General features: G+C 40.3%; 1 long non-coding RNA gene across 1 annotated transcript; it reads left to right on the forward strand.

The window, feature by feature from the left end:
- The first annotated feature begins 6,105 nt into the window (after positions 1 to 6,105).
- On the forward strand, positions 6,106 to 10,636 carry LOC138972729 (uncharacterized). Its single transcript, XR_011457730.1, has 2 exons — positions 6,106 to 8,002; positions 10,464 to 10,636. It is a non-coding gene; the product is annotated as an uncharacterized lncRNA (long non-coding RNA).
- The last annotated feature ends 922 nt before the right edge of the window (positions 10,637 to 11,558 follow it).

Raw genomic sequence — 11,558 nt, forward strand, 5'->3', positions numbered from 1 at the left:
TCTCTCCCCCCCCCACCCCATCCATATCTCCCCCTCTCTCTCTCCCTCAGTCTCCTCTTGGGGGGGGGGGGGGGGGGGTTCCAGGGGTTCCGGAACCCCACCCCTGGAAAAAGCATGTACCTTGCTTTGAGTGTTTTTTTATTTTATTTTTTTTAAATAAATTTTGTGTGTGTCTCTAACAAATTTTATTCAATGTGAAATCCGATGAGAAAAAGGTAACCCCCCCCCCCCCACCTTCGCTGATTTGCCCCCCAAAAAAAGGAGGAACCCCCCCCCCTTACAACTCATTTGGTCCGGCCCTGATTCTATACAAGAAACACTTAACAAGGGTAAAAGGAGAAACAGAATCCGTTAGTCGCCTCTTACGACATGCTGGGGAGCATCGGGTAAATTCTTCCCCCTAACCCGCGGGGGGTTCCTCTCACCTCTCACTCTCTGTCTAAAGTGTACTGCACCGTTAATGGAAAATAGTCGTTCACTCGCAAACTGACATTTGTATGGCGTTTACAGTTTCTTCTTTTGATTACTGACACTCTCATACCTACACGCTCATAGCTATACTCACATCCATGCTCACACATAAACCAACACACGTACTTAATCGCATCCGGCCTATACACTCACACACACACTTTTTCCATGCTATTTCTTCATTTCTTTCTCTCTCTCTCAGTTATTGATATAAATGTTTACTTGGCTCATTCACTTTCTTATTGTTCCTTCCGTCATCATGTCTTCTTTTTTGTGTGTGGTGTTTTATTTCATTTTCAATCAACTGTTACACCTTTTTTCTTTTACATTTCAGGTTATATTTCCATTAAATTACTTTTTAATTCAACAACAATCTGTGTGTGCGTGCGTGCGTGCGTGCGTGTGTAGTTGTGCGTCTGTTTATTCATTCGTTTGTTTGCGTGCACGCGCGCACATGTGTGTGTAGGGGGGGAGGGGTGTGTGTGTGTGTGTCTGTGTGTGTGTGTGTGTGTGTGTGTGTGTGTGTGTGCACCCCCCATCCCCCCTACCACACACTATTATGAGCTGAGTATTTGTGCCTCGATATTTTATTTATGTTCTTACGTTTTATGTTGTTTATTATGATTCACCACACCCGAGTTTCTCGTAATTGAGATAATACAGTGTTCTATGTCTATGTCTATGTCTAACACACATGCACACAAGCGCGTAGGCTAAACAAATCCAATCTTGACTTTCAACGTTATATAAACATACATCCTGTTCACAATTAACGAGGACAAACATAATTTAATACTCAAGTACAACAATTTATCTTTTGTAAAAATTCGGACACACATTTTCCCAATTAATATGAAAGTCACTGAACTTAACTTCTTTTTACTACACCTTATATCTTGATTCCCCAAACGCTGATTGATTTCTGCCTTTTCAAATTTACCAGTAACCAAAACGTTCGCTCAAACCAACCTATTTTGTCCAAAACAGTTTTACCGATACACAATCATTAAAAAAAGAAGAGGTTTAACATAACCGACTTCGCAACCACATAAACAAAAAATGTTTTATTCTCCCCAACATTCTGGTCAACAAAATCATTATTATAGACAGTACTTCAATTTCAAGACAATCATCACAGCTTTGAACCGACCCGTTCGTTCAACCAGTCAGAAGCAACAACTATATAGTCTTGAGTCGAGCGTTTGAAAATGCCTGAGCCTGAAGGTGGGTGTAACTTACACCTCTTAGTATCAGTCTGCCTTAGAGATGAGGACGACAGTTGGCCAGATGGCCAGAATAGCGCGCTGCATTTTCCCGCATAGAACTAAGGCGCGTCTGCCGCGACGGTGCCTGAGCTAAACATTGGTGGGCATTGCTCACAGCCCGACACACGGCACTGTAAACATTCCCCGTCCCTTCGACTCTCTCGCCACCATCCGCCCTACCCTTGGTCTCATGCCTGTATAGTAAAAGTTACAGCGCGATCAACGTTCGCCCATTTACGAACTCGCGATGAGATTTGTTTCCTCTGGTCACCAAGCCTACCGTTTACAAACGCATGCGCACTAATTGGGATTCCCCCAATTTCCTCGACCTTGACCTCAGAACTCTCGAAGCCACTACTTCGGCTTTCAATTTAGCTCTTGCATACCGAGTAGCTGGCAACTTTGCTGCCGAAGTTCCCACTTTCAATGTTAATTTGCAGGGTCTCTCACTTGACATCATTATACGACGATATCGCTTCTTAAGGGTCCTTACCCATCCAAAAGAAACCTCCAACGCATACTACAATTGCAAGACATTTCTGTTTTTAAGGCAGCTCATTGGGAAATGAGCTCAGACAGAATATCGAAGACGTGAAATGCGTCAATCGAGCAACTGTCGTAACTTGGCTACAATGAGATGGTCGCCTACCTTGCAAATTGGACACGAACTGTGACATTCTTGTTTAATTTAGGTGAGATGCTTGAAACAGAATGGCTCAAAACCGACAGTTCCATCAGTTACTGACCGAAATAAACGTGCTCAAGTCATACAGCGAAGATGGCGAGCTTTCAAACTATCACGACTGAATAACTTATAACACATGTTTTCATCATACCATTTAATACACGGGTAACATAGTGCAGTGGTTAGGGTGTCGGACTTTTGTTCTGTCGCTCTGGGTTCAAATGCCGCCTTAAACAACTTTTTTTCTATTATATTTTGTTTTATTAATCTTTTTCCTTTTAGGTCCCTGCAGTTGCATTCAGGCTGCAACGACCGGTTTTTGCCTCTGTGTTATTTTTTGTTATTTGCCAAAGAAACCTTCCTATGCTTTGAAAAAAAAAATCAAATCATGTCTTGACTTTCAAATGTACGCGCCTGTGCATGCGTGTGTCACTGAGTGTGTGTGTGTATGTGTGTATGTGTGTGTGTGTGTGTGTGTTTGTGGGTGTGTGAGTGTGTGTGTGTGTGTGTGTACGGTGTGTGTGTGTGTGTGTGGGTGCATGGTGTGTGTACCACGGTGTATGTAAGAGAGAGAGAGAGAGAGAGGGAGAGAGAGACTGAAAGAGAGAGAGACTGAGACTGAGAGAGAGAGAGACTGAAAGAGAGAGAGAGAAAGAGAGAGAGAGAGAGAGAGAGAGAGAGAGAGAGAGAGAGAGAGAGAGAGAGAGATGGTGGCCCACCCCCTGTCGCCGTCGCTGATAAGTCCTGGTACGGTTTTTTTTAGGTCGCGCCATTTCACGCGCACTTGGTCTGCTATATATGCCCGGACAGTGTTTTTATGTTTTATAGTAAGGCTGCTCTGACATTTGCTCAGAATAATATTTCTTTCGTTAAAAACTTCTGTCAACAGCACAGCAATTTCACTGTCAGTAAATGATGCAGAACGTCCCTCCGTAGCTACTTTCATTTTGGGCACACGTGCCTTGCCTTTTCTGTTGACCACCATGTTTACAGAAACGTGCGCATGCGTATTACTAGGGATTCCCTCAATTTCCGCGACCTTGACCTTAATACTCTCGATGTCACTACTTCGGCGTTGAAGTCAGTTCATGCATAGTGAAAAGTTAAGAAGTTAACTTCGGGAGTTCCCACTTCAGAAAGAGGCCTCTACTTCCAGTGTTTCTTACTTCTCGTTAATACATACGGGCCCTGATTGCACCATCTGGGTTCTTTGGAGAATTTTTTTCCGGGGGGGCATGCCCCCGGACCCCCCTAGTAAGGCTAGGCGCTTTGCGCCATCGACTTGACGCTTCGCGTCTTCAGTTATACATTTTCCGCCTTTTTTACAATTTTCAATTCCCATGCCTGTATGTGTCTGATGCGAGTATAGGCTTACTACATGTATGTTTACAAAAATCGTGAATAATATCTAGCCGAGAGGAATCGCAACCTTTGTACCTCTCCCTTTATTTAAGATTTTTTCCCATTCTTCTTCGTGTTAGTTGGACGGTATTCTTTCTTTTTCTTTTTTCTTCCAGCCACAACACAGATAGCGTAATATCGGCTGTTTTATTCATTCTTCTGTCTCGTTCCCTCATATTCGCATGTGATATTATGTCACTCCTTATGAGATTACACCCCCCAAACTTTGTTGCTAGACCTTTGTTAAGGAGAGAAGAGGCGAGGAAAACTGGTATGAAGTACAAGTCAAAAATCGCACCTTGATCTTACCTGACTCATTTACGGCACTTGGCAGTCTTTTGTCGGGCTTTTGTCGATCGTTTGTTCACTTGGATAATAAAATTACGGACATGCTCCCCCCCTCCTCTAAACTTTGCCAAAATGGGTCCTCTTGAGACATCTCGCGTATGAGAAAAAAAACCAAACCGAACGGGCAAATCATATGGACAACACATGTTGGATTTCTTCTTAGGGTACGCTCACCAGTAAAAAAAAAAATGCAGCCAATGTTTTCTCGAAAAGTTGTGTTTGTGTGTGTGTGCGCGTGCGCAGGTTTTTTAATATACTGTTTCGTTGAGAGGATCGTGGGTAGTGTTTTTCCTCTTCATTTTAAAGTGTTCATTACAGACATATAAGACAAAATAAAGAAAAAGAGAGAAACAAACAGCAAAAAACAAGTCGCGTAAGCCGAAAATACAACATTTAGTCAAGCTGTCGAACTCACAGAATGTCCATAGAGGGGGAATCGAGACGAGGGTCGTGATGTGTGTGTGTGTGTGTGTGTGTGTGTGTGTGTCTGTGTGTCTGTGTGTGTCTGTGCGTGTGTGTGTAGAGCGATTCAGACTAAACTACTGGACCGATCTTTATGAAATTTTACATGAGAGTTCCTGGGAATGATATCCCCGGATTTTGTTTTTCCTTTTTTTCAATTAATACCTTTGATGACGTTATATCCGGCTTTTTGTAAAAGTTGAGGCGGCACTGTCACACCCTCATTTTTCAATCAAATTGATTGAAATTTTGGCCACGCAATCTTCGACAAAGGCCGGACTTCGGTATTGCATTTCAGCTTGGTGGCTTAAAAACTAATGAGTGAGTTTGGTCGTTAAAAATCGGAAACTTGTAATTAAAATTATTTTTTTTATCAAACGTTCCAAAAACAATTCCATCTTATTCTGCGTCATTATCTGATTCAAAAAACATATAAATATGTTATATTTGGATTAAAAACAAGCTCTGAAAATTAAAAATATAAAAATTATTATCAAAATCAAATTTCCGAAATCGATTTAAAAACAATTTCGTCTTATTCCTTGTCGGTTCCTGATTCAAAAAAACATATAGATATGATATGTTTGGATTAAAAACACGCTCACAAAGTTAAAACGAAAAATATAATATATGTATTCTAAAACGGATTTTTGTTTTGATGTACATTTTTCATTCAATTTTCTTTTCATGTTTGCTTGCTCTTCATTTAAACTGTACAATAGCCGCCATTTATATGTATTTTTTTTAGAATACTGTAAACACCACTATAAGCATTATGCTTGTGTTTTTTACTCTATATGTGTTTTTTATTTGTAAATAATGCACAAACGTTGAATAAAACAGTTTAAACCAAACGAAGAGAGGTACAGAAAAGCGTGCTATGCAGCACTGCGAAACCACTATTTTTCAATCAAATTGATTGAAATTTTGGCAAAGCAATTTTCGACGAAGGCCGGACTTTGGTATTGCATTTCAGCTTGATGGCTTAAAAACTAATTAATGACTTTGGTCATTAAAAATCGGAAACTTGTAATTGAAATTATTTTTTTATCAAACGATCCAAAAACATTTTCATCTTATTTTTCGTCATTTTCTGATTCCAAAAACGTATACATATGTTATATTTGGATTACAAACAAGCTCTAAACATTAAAAATATAAAAATTATGATTAAAATTAATTTTCCGAAATCGATCTAAAAACAATTTCATCGTATTCCCTGTCGATTCCTGATTCCAAAAACATATACATGTAGATATGATATGTTTGGATTAAAAACACGCTCAGAAAGTTAAAACGAAGAGAGGTACAGAAAAGCGTGCTATGCAACAGAGCGCAACCACTTCCGCGCTAAACAGGGTCGTTAATTTCACCGCCCTTTGTACGAGCGGCGGACTACGGTCATTGGGAAAAAATGCAGTGCGTTCAGTTTCATTCTGTGAGTTCCACAGCTTGACTAAATGTAGTAATTTCGCCTTACGCGACTTGTTCTTTTTCCCACACACTTTGGACACGTGCGAGTACCAGCAATAGAAAATTAACAAAACACCTTCCTCCCCCTCTTAGGTGAAATGAAAGCGGACGTTTTCAGCGTGCATTCCCTTGAATTGACTGAATGGTTAATCATGCTTCCGTGATCTTGGGAGTTGTGGGTTTTTTCTGTGACATTCACAAACATACAAATGACAGAGTCCGACTAAAGGCTTACTGGAATTTACTGTTGAGTAATAAGTATGTCCTCTTAGGACCATGCCAGTGCATGGGGGATATCTTGGATACAGGGCGGACAGGCTTGCAAGCAATATATAACTCTGACTGTTGACCGTCGTTGTAATTTCCCACTTTGTAGTTGTCAAGGTATTTTAACATGTGGGCTTTATATTTTATAAGCTTGAAAAAGAGCATTGTTAGTAATAACGCGCGCTATTTTTAGTTAAAAAAGGGATCAACTTGGAATGTGCACCCGACATTCCAAATTGTTTTCTCCTTTCTAATAATGGGTGAATTTGTTTTATTATAACTGAATTGCTTACAACCGAAATACCTACATGCCGAAATAACTGAAATAAAAAAAATAAACAAATAGACGAATAGGGAAATGATACATAAATAAGTTCATAAATGAATGAGTTAATAAATGCGTTATGGCGAAATTTAGATAACAAATTAGGAACTTTAACATTAATTTCAAATTAACTAACCAAATAACAAAATCAATAGGTAAAGTGTTGTATGGGGACATGTAACAAAATGAGGAACTTGAAAACCACCATGTAGGTGTCCGACATTTGCTGGTGTCTTGTTTGCAATGATTTCAATTTGGTTCCAACATTTTGTTGTCGTCGTCGTCGCTCTTGCTGTCTTTGTTGTAGTTGTTGTTATTTGGAGGTTAAACGGGAAAAGGGGCAGAAATATGTAATTGGACTATTGAACGATCGTTTTCACACTAGGTGTCGGACTTCAAGTACAACGCGGGGTAAAAGTACTTAATGGAAATCCTTGAGCTATGAGTTTAATAGATAATCGTTATTTTGAGCAATTTCCATGTCTGAACATCCCACGGATATCCGCGTTCCACCCATCATTTCCTTTTACACGACAAAGTCGTGTCGTAACAATTCCCTTCCTCCCTCCCCCTACCCCTCCCTATACACTTGATAGTCCTCAACTTCGACCTACGGCGATAAGGGGATAATTGAGACAGCACTCTAAGTAGCTTTCCAGGTTACTGAAAGACTTTGATTTTGATCACAAGTTTTGGAAACTGTGAGCCCTTTTATCCTCAGGGAGACAGACTGTGTACAACGTGGGACTTAGAGCGGGTCAAAGTTGAATCAAACTTGCCACATTCATTTCTTGCCTCATGATTAGCATATGCATCGTTCACTGCTTACTGTTGTTGTTGTTTAGAAATCAGTGCGCGCGCGCGCAAGTTTGTATGTGTGTGTTCGTGCGTGAGTGTGTGAGTGTGAGTGTGTGTGTGTGGTGTCGGTGTGTGTGTGTGGTGTCAGTGTGTGTGTGGTGTGCCAGTGTGTTTGTTTGAGTTCGTGCCTGTGTGTGTGTGTGTGTGTGTGTGTGTGTGTGTGTGTGTGTGTGTGTGTGTGTGTTATAGTGTCAGTTATTCTTTCTTTTGTCCCGAATCCTTGCTTTCCAGAAACCTGTGATGTCATTCTTCCTTGAAAATTTCTTCCAAAACTTGGTTGTCCAACTTTTGTCCGAGAGATGAGGTCGGAACGGTGGTATGAGAAGAATTCAGAACTTGACACCTTGATGTCATCTGACTGATTGGCTAATTACACACTTGACTGTCTTTTGTCGACCTGGATCATAAAGTTGCCGACCATGTTGATTTACCCACCCCCTTATGAACGTGAGTCTACTTGAGACATCAGCCTAGCCAACACACACCAAACCCAAAGTCGGACCGTAACAAGTTTTCATTATTTTATGTCTGCCACCCCACTCCCTCCCCCTTTTAACCCCCTCCGCCCCCACCGCTTACCCCTTCTCAGTTCACAGTTACTTGTCTGCAGCCTCAACCCCCCGTGGGTAATAAATCACTCGACTATCGTCGCCTGCTTCTGATGACCGCTCTAAATAATTTGTCAGATAGCAGTGTGCAAAAGACACCGTTGAGTGTACATGTATTACCTTTCCTTTATGCTTAGGACACGTGCCTTTTCAAGTCATTGTCAATTACAAAATGTAGGTCTTACAACACAGCCACTGATTTTCAGGTGACGGTATCAATGCCGGGTCCCTGCTCTGCGAAAAAAAAAGTGTTTGCATTAATCGGAAGAAACATACTGCATAAGCGTAATTTATGCAGAGGTATGATGTTCTTAAGTTGTGAGATTTTTTAATGATCACGATGCCTTCAGTGCTTACTAAATTCTTTGATTAGATTGATTTTGTTAATGAAGTTAGAATTCTGCTGCTCTGATTAGTGAAATATTCAAAAATGCTATCATGCTATTTTGGCACCGTCATGGCTTTGTAGACTTATAATATATCTGCGTAATTGATTTCAACTCTTAGAAATCAAAAGTATATATTGTATTGTGTCTCCTCTTGTCGTTAAATAATCACAACAACTGTAAAACAAATTTGCTTTGATAAAGCTCCCGTTTTTCTCTCAGAATTTTGCTCATTTTTGTTTTGTTTACATGCCCCAGACACAAAAACTACAAAACGATTCATAAAAATTCCGTTCCATGCATTCCGTTTCCTCTCAATCTAAGATCCCCCTCCCCCCCCCCCCCCCCATAGATCCTCCCCCCACAGTTTGTACAGGAGCGGGGCATTTAGGAGCCTTTGCAATTTTATGACCCGTCTGAAAGAAGTGATTGACTGGACACTGTCAAGTGCTCTTAAAGAAGCGATCAGATACGTGAGAATCACAGTGTGAAATTTGACAAGAGGTTGACGGAAGTCTGGCAACCAGATGTTAAAGGGAAAAAATAACTCACTGAAAAAGTGAGATCGCACGTGTCGGACAGATGAAGGTTGGAAAAAAAGGAACCTTCTTGGCATGGATAACACTGGAAATATAACGTGGAAAACTTGTAATTATAGGTGCTGGACTTTCAAATTCAACTTGATCGCACATGTCGCCCTTAATTGTCTCTCTCACTGCTTTCTTATTACCCTTGCAAGTTGAAACCACCCATCCCTCTCTTGCTTGATGGCAACTTTAAAGTTCTCCTTTTTCCCAACCGTTTTGTCCCAGCATATAACCACTTCATGTCCCTAATTGGCACTAGTTTCTGTGAGGACGTTAAGCTTAGGTTAACCAACCAACCAACCGTTTTGATACTACCCATGTATCATGTATGTTTCTGAACATTTTGTTTTTATTTGGTATTGCTTCATTTTGCTTTTTTTTCATTTACAATGTATAATCTGTGAAAAAAAAGGCCAAAACCAAATAACTTTTAGTTTCCGATGACAAGGTGTAGTGTATTTAACAAACAAAGTTTGATTGTAATGATTGCTTCCATTTTCTGTGCACCTCCCTCCCACCTCTACAACATGCATACACTTGATAGTCTTCAACTTCGACCTACGGCGATCGGTGGATAATTGAGACAGTACTAGCTCCGAGGAGCTTTCCAGGTTACCGAAAGACTTTGATTTTGATAACAATGTTGAAAAGGCTGTGAGCCCTTTTATCCTCAAGGAGAGAGACGGACACCGGCCCCTATAATGGGCTTTAATTGGAGCGTGTCAAAGTTCATTGCATCCTGATCAGCATATGAAACGTTTATCGCTTATTGTAGTTGTGTATAACTCATAGTAGTGGGAATAAGGTGACGCGCTAGTGTGAGTTTGTGTGTGAGTGTGTGTGTGTGTGTGTGTGTGATTCGTATATATATATATAGCAGTAACGGATGTTATTTGTGTTTGGACAATTACAAACATTTAATTCTTGTACACAGATTAAAGACAGTTTCACTTCCAGGTCAAATGTATTAATGATGCAAATACAAATAAAATACCCTCAAACTGTTCTGAAACGATCAATTTTCGTTTGAAATACTTCATTTCTTATGTAAGGAATACACACTGGCACACAGTCTTTTGTTGTCTTGGCTTGCGGCCTAAATCTGACACAACAAGGCTCGAAGAAGGGACATAATGCTTTATTTCATATATTAAAAAGAAATACATGTAGTGTCAACACTCAGTTGGCAGTAGGCCAGAGACATAGTAGGCAGTGGAAAGTTACTAAAAAGTGACCTAAGTTGAAAAGATGTGTATTTCTACTCCAGACATTATATATGGAGGCTCTGGTGTCACTAATTTCAATGTGCTGTCTTTGCTTTGTTTAGCGACCAGCATCAAAGAGGCGCATCGAGGACTGCCTGGGAGAAGAGGACCACCAGGACAAAGAATGAAATCGATTGAATATGCTGTGCTGTTGCCCTGCTAAGCTGCGTGCATTTTTAATTTCTCCGCAACATAATATGCATGTTTTTGTTATGAAATAAAATTGTTGATCGTATCTTGAGTTTATGGTGTTACATGTAATAGTCCTTATGATCTGTGACTGAGTGTGAAAGTTGGTGTGTGTGCGTGGATACATTTACCAAAACCTACATTCACTCTCAACGTTGCATTCACGTCGAAATCAAACCAAACCACAACCACAACCAAAAATTCACGTTGTGTCGACGTGTAATTCACGTCAATTTTATCAGGAAAAATGCACCAAAACACAACTTTTACGTTGTGTCAACGTAGAATTCACGTAATTTTTGAGCTAAATTTTGACCTAAAATTTACGTTCCATTCACGTGGACATTACGTAAAAATGCAACGCAATTTCAACCAAACCACAACCACAACCAAAAATTCACGTTGTGACAACGTAAAATTCACGTAATGTTTTTACGAACAATCCACCTCCACCAATAATTCACGTTGCATTCACGTTGGTGTCACGTAAAATGCAACGTTGTTTTCCAACGTTATTCCCACGTGATTTCGTCCATACAAATCTACGTAAAAAAACGTTGAAACGCAACGTAAACCCAACGTAACCCAACGTGAATATAACGTGAATACAACGTAAAATTGTTTGCTGGGAAAGCAGCACCGCCCTGATATGGCCCTTCGTGGTCGGCTGGGCGTTAAGCAAACAAACCATGTTTTAGATGAAGTTTTTTTTCTTGTATAAACATATTAGTTAGGTCTTCATAAAGACTACCACATTTCATAGAAAACCTTTTCCTGTATCCAGCCTCACGAAAAAAGGAAATATATTTGCTGATTTGCAGACTTCGTTTGTATACTGTACCAGTAGGATTTGAAAAGAAACATGAGACAAAGAAAAAACCTGCATCACATACGAACGCAGGCACGTACGCACACACGCACGAAAGCACGCACGCACGTACGCACACACACACACACACACACAAACA

This window comes from Littorina saxatilis, linkage group LG8 (assembly GCF_037325665.1).
Source record: "Littorina saxatilis isolate snail1 linkage group LG8, US_GU_Lsax_2.0, whole genome shotgun sequence".
Lineage (NCBI taxonomy): Eukaryota > Metazoa > Mollusca > Gastropoda > Littorinimorpha > Littorinidae > Littorina > Littorina saxatilis.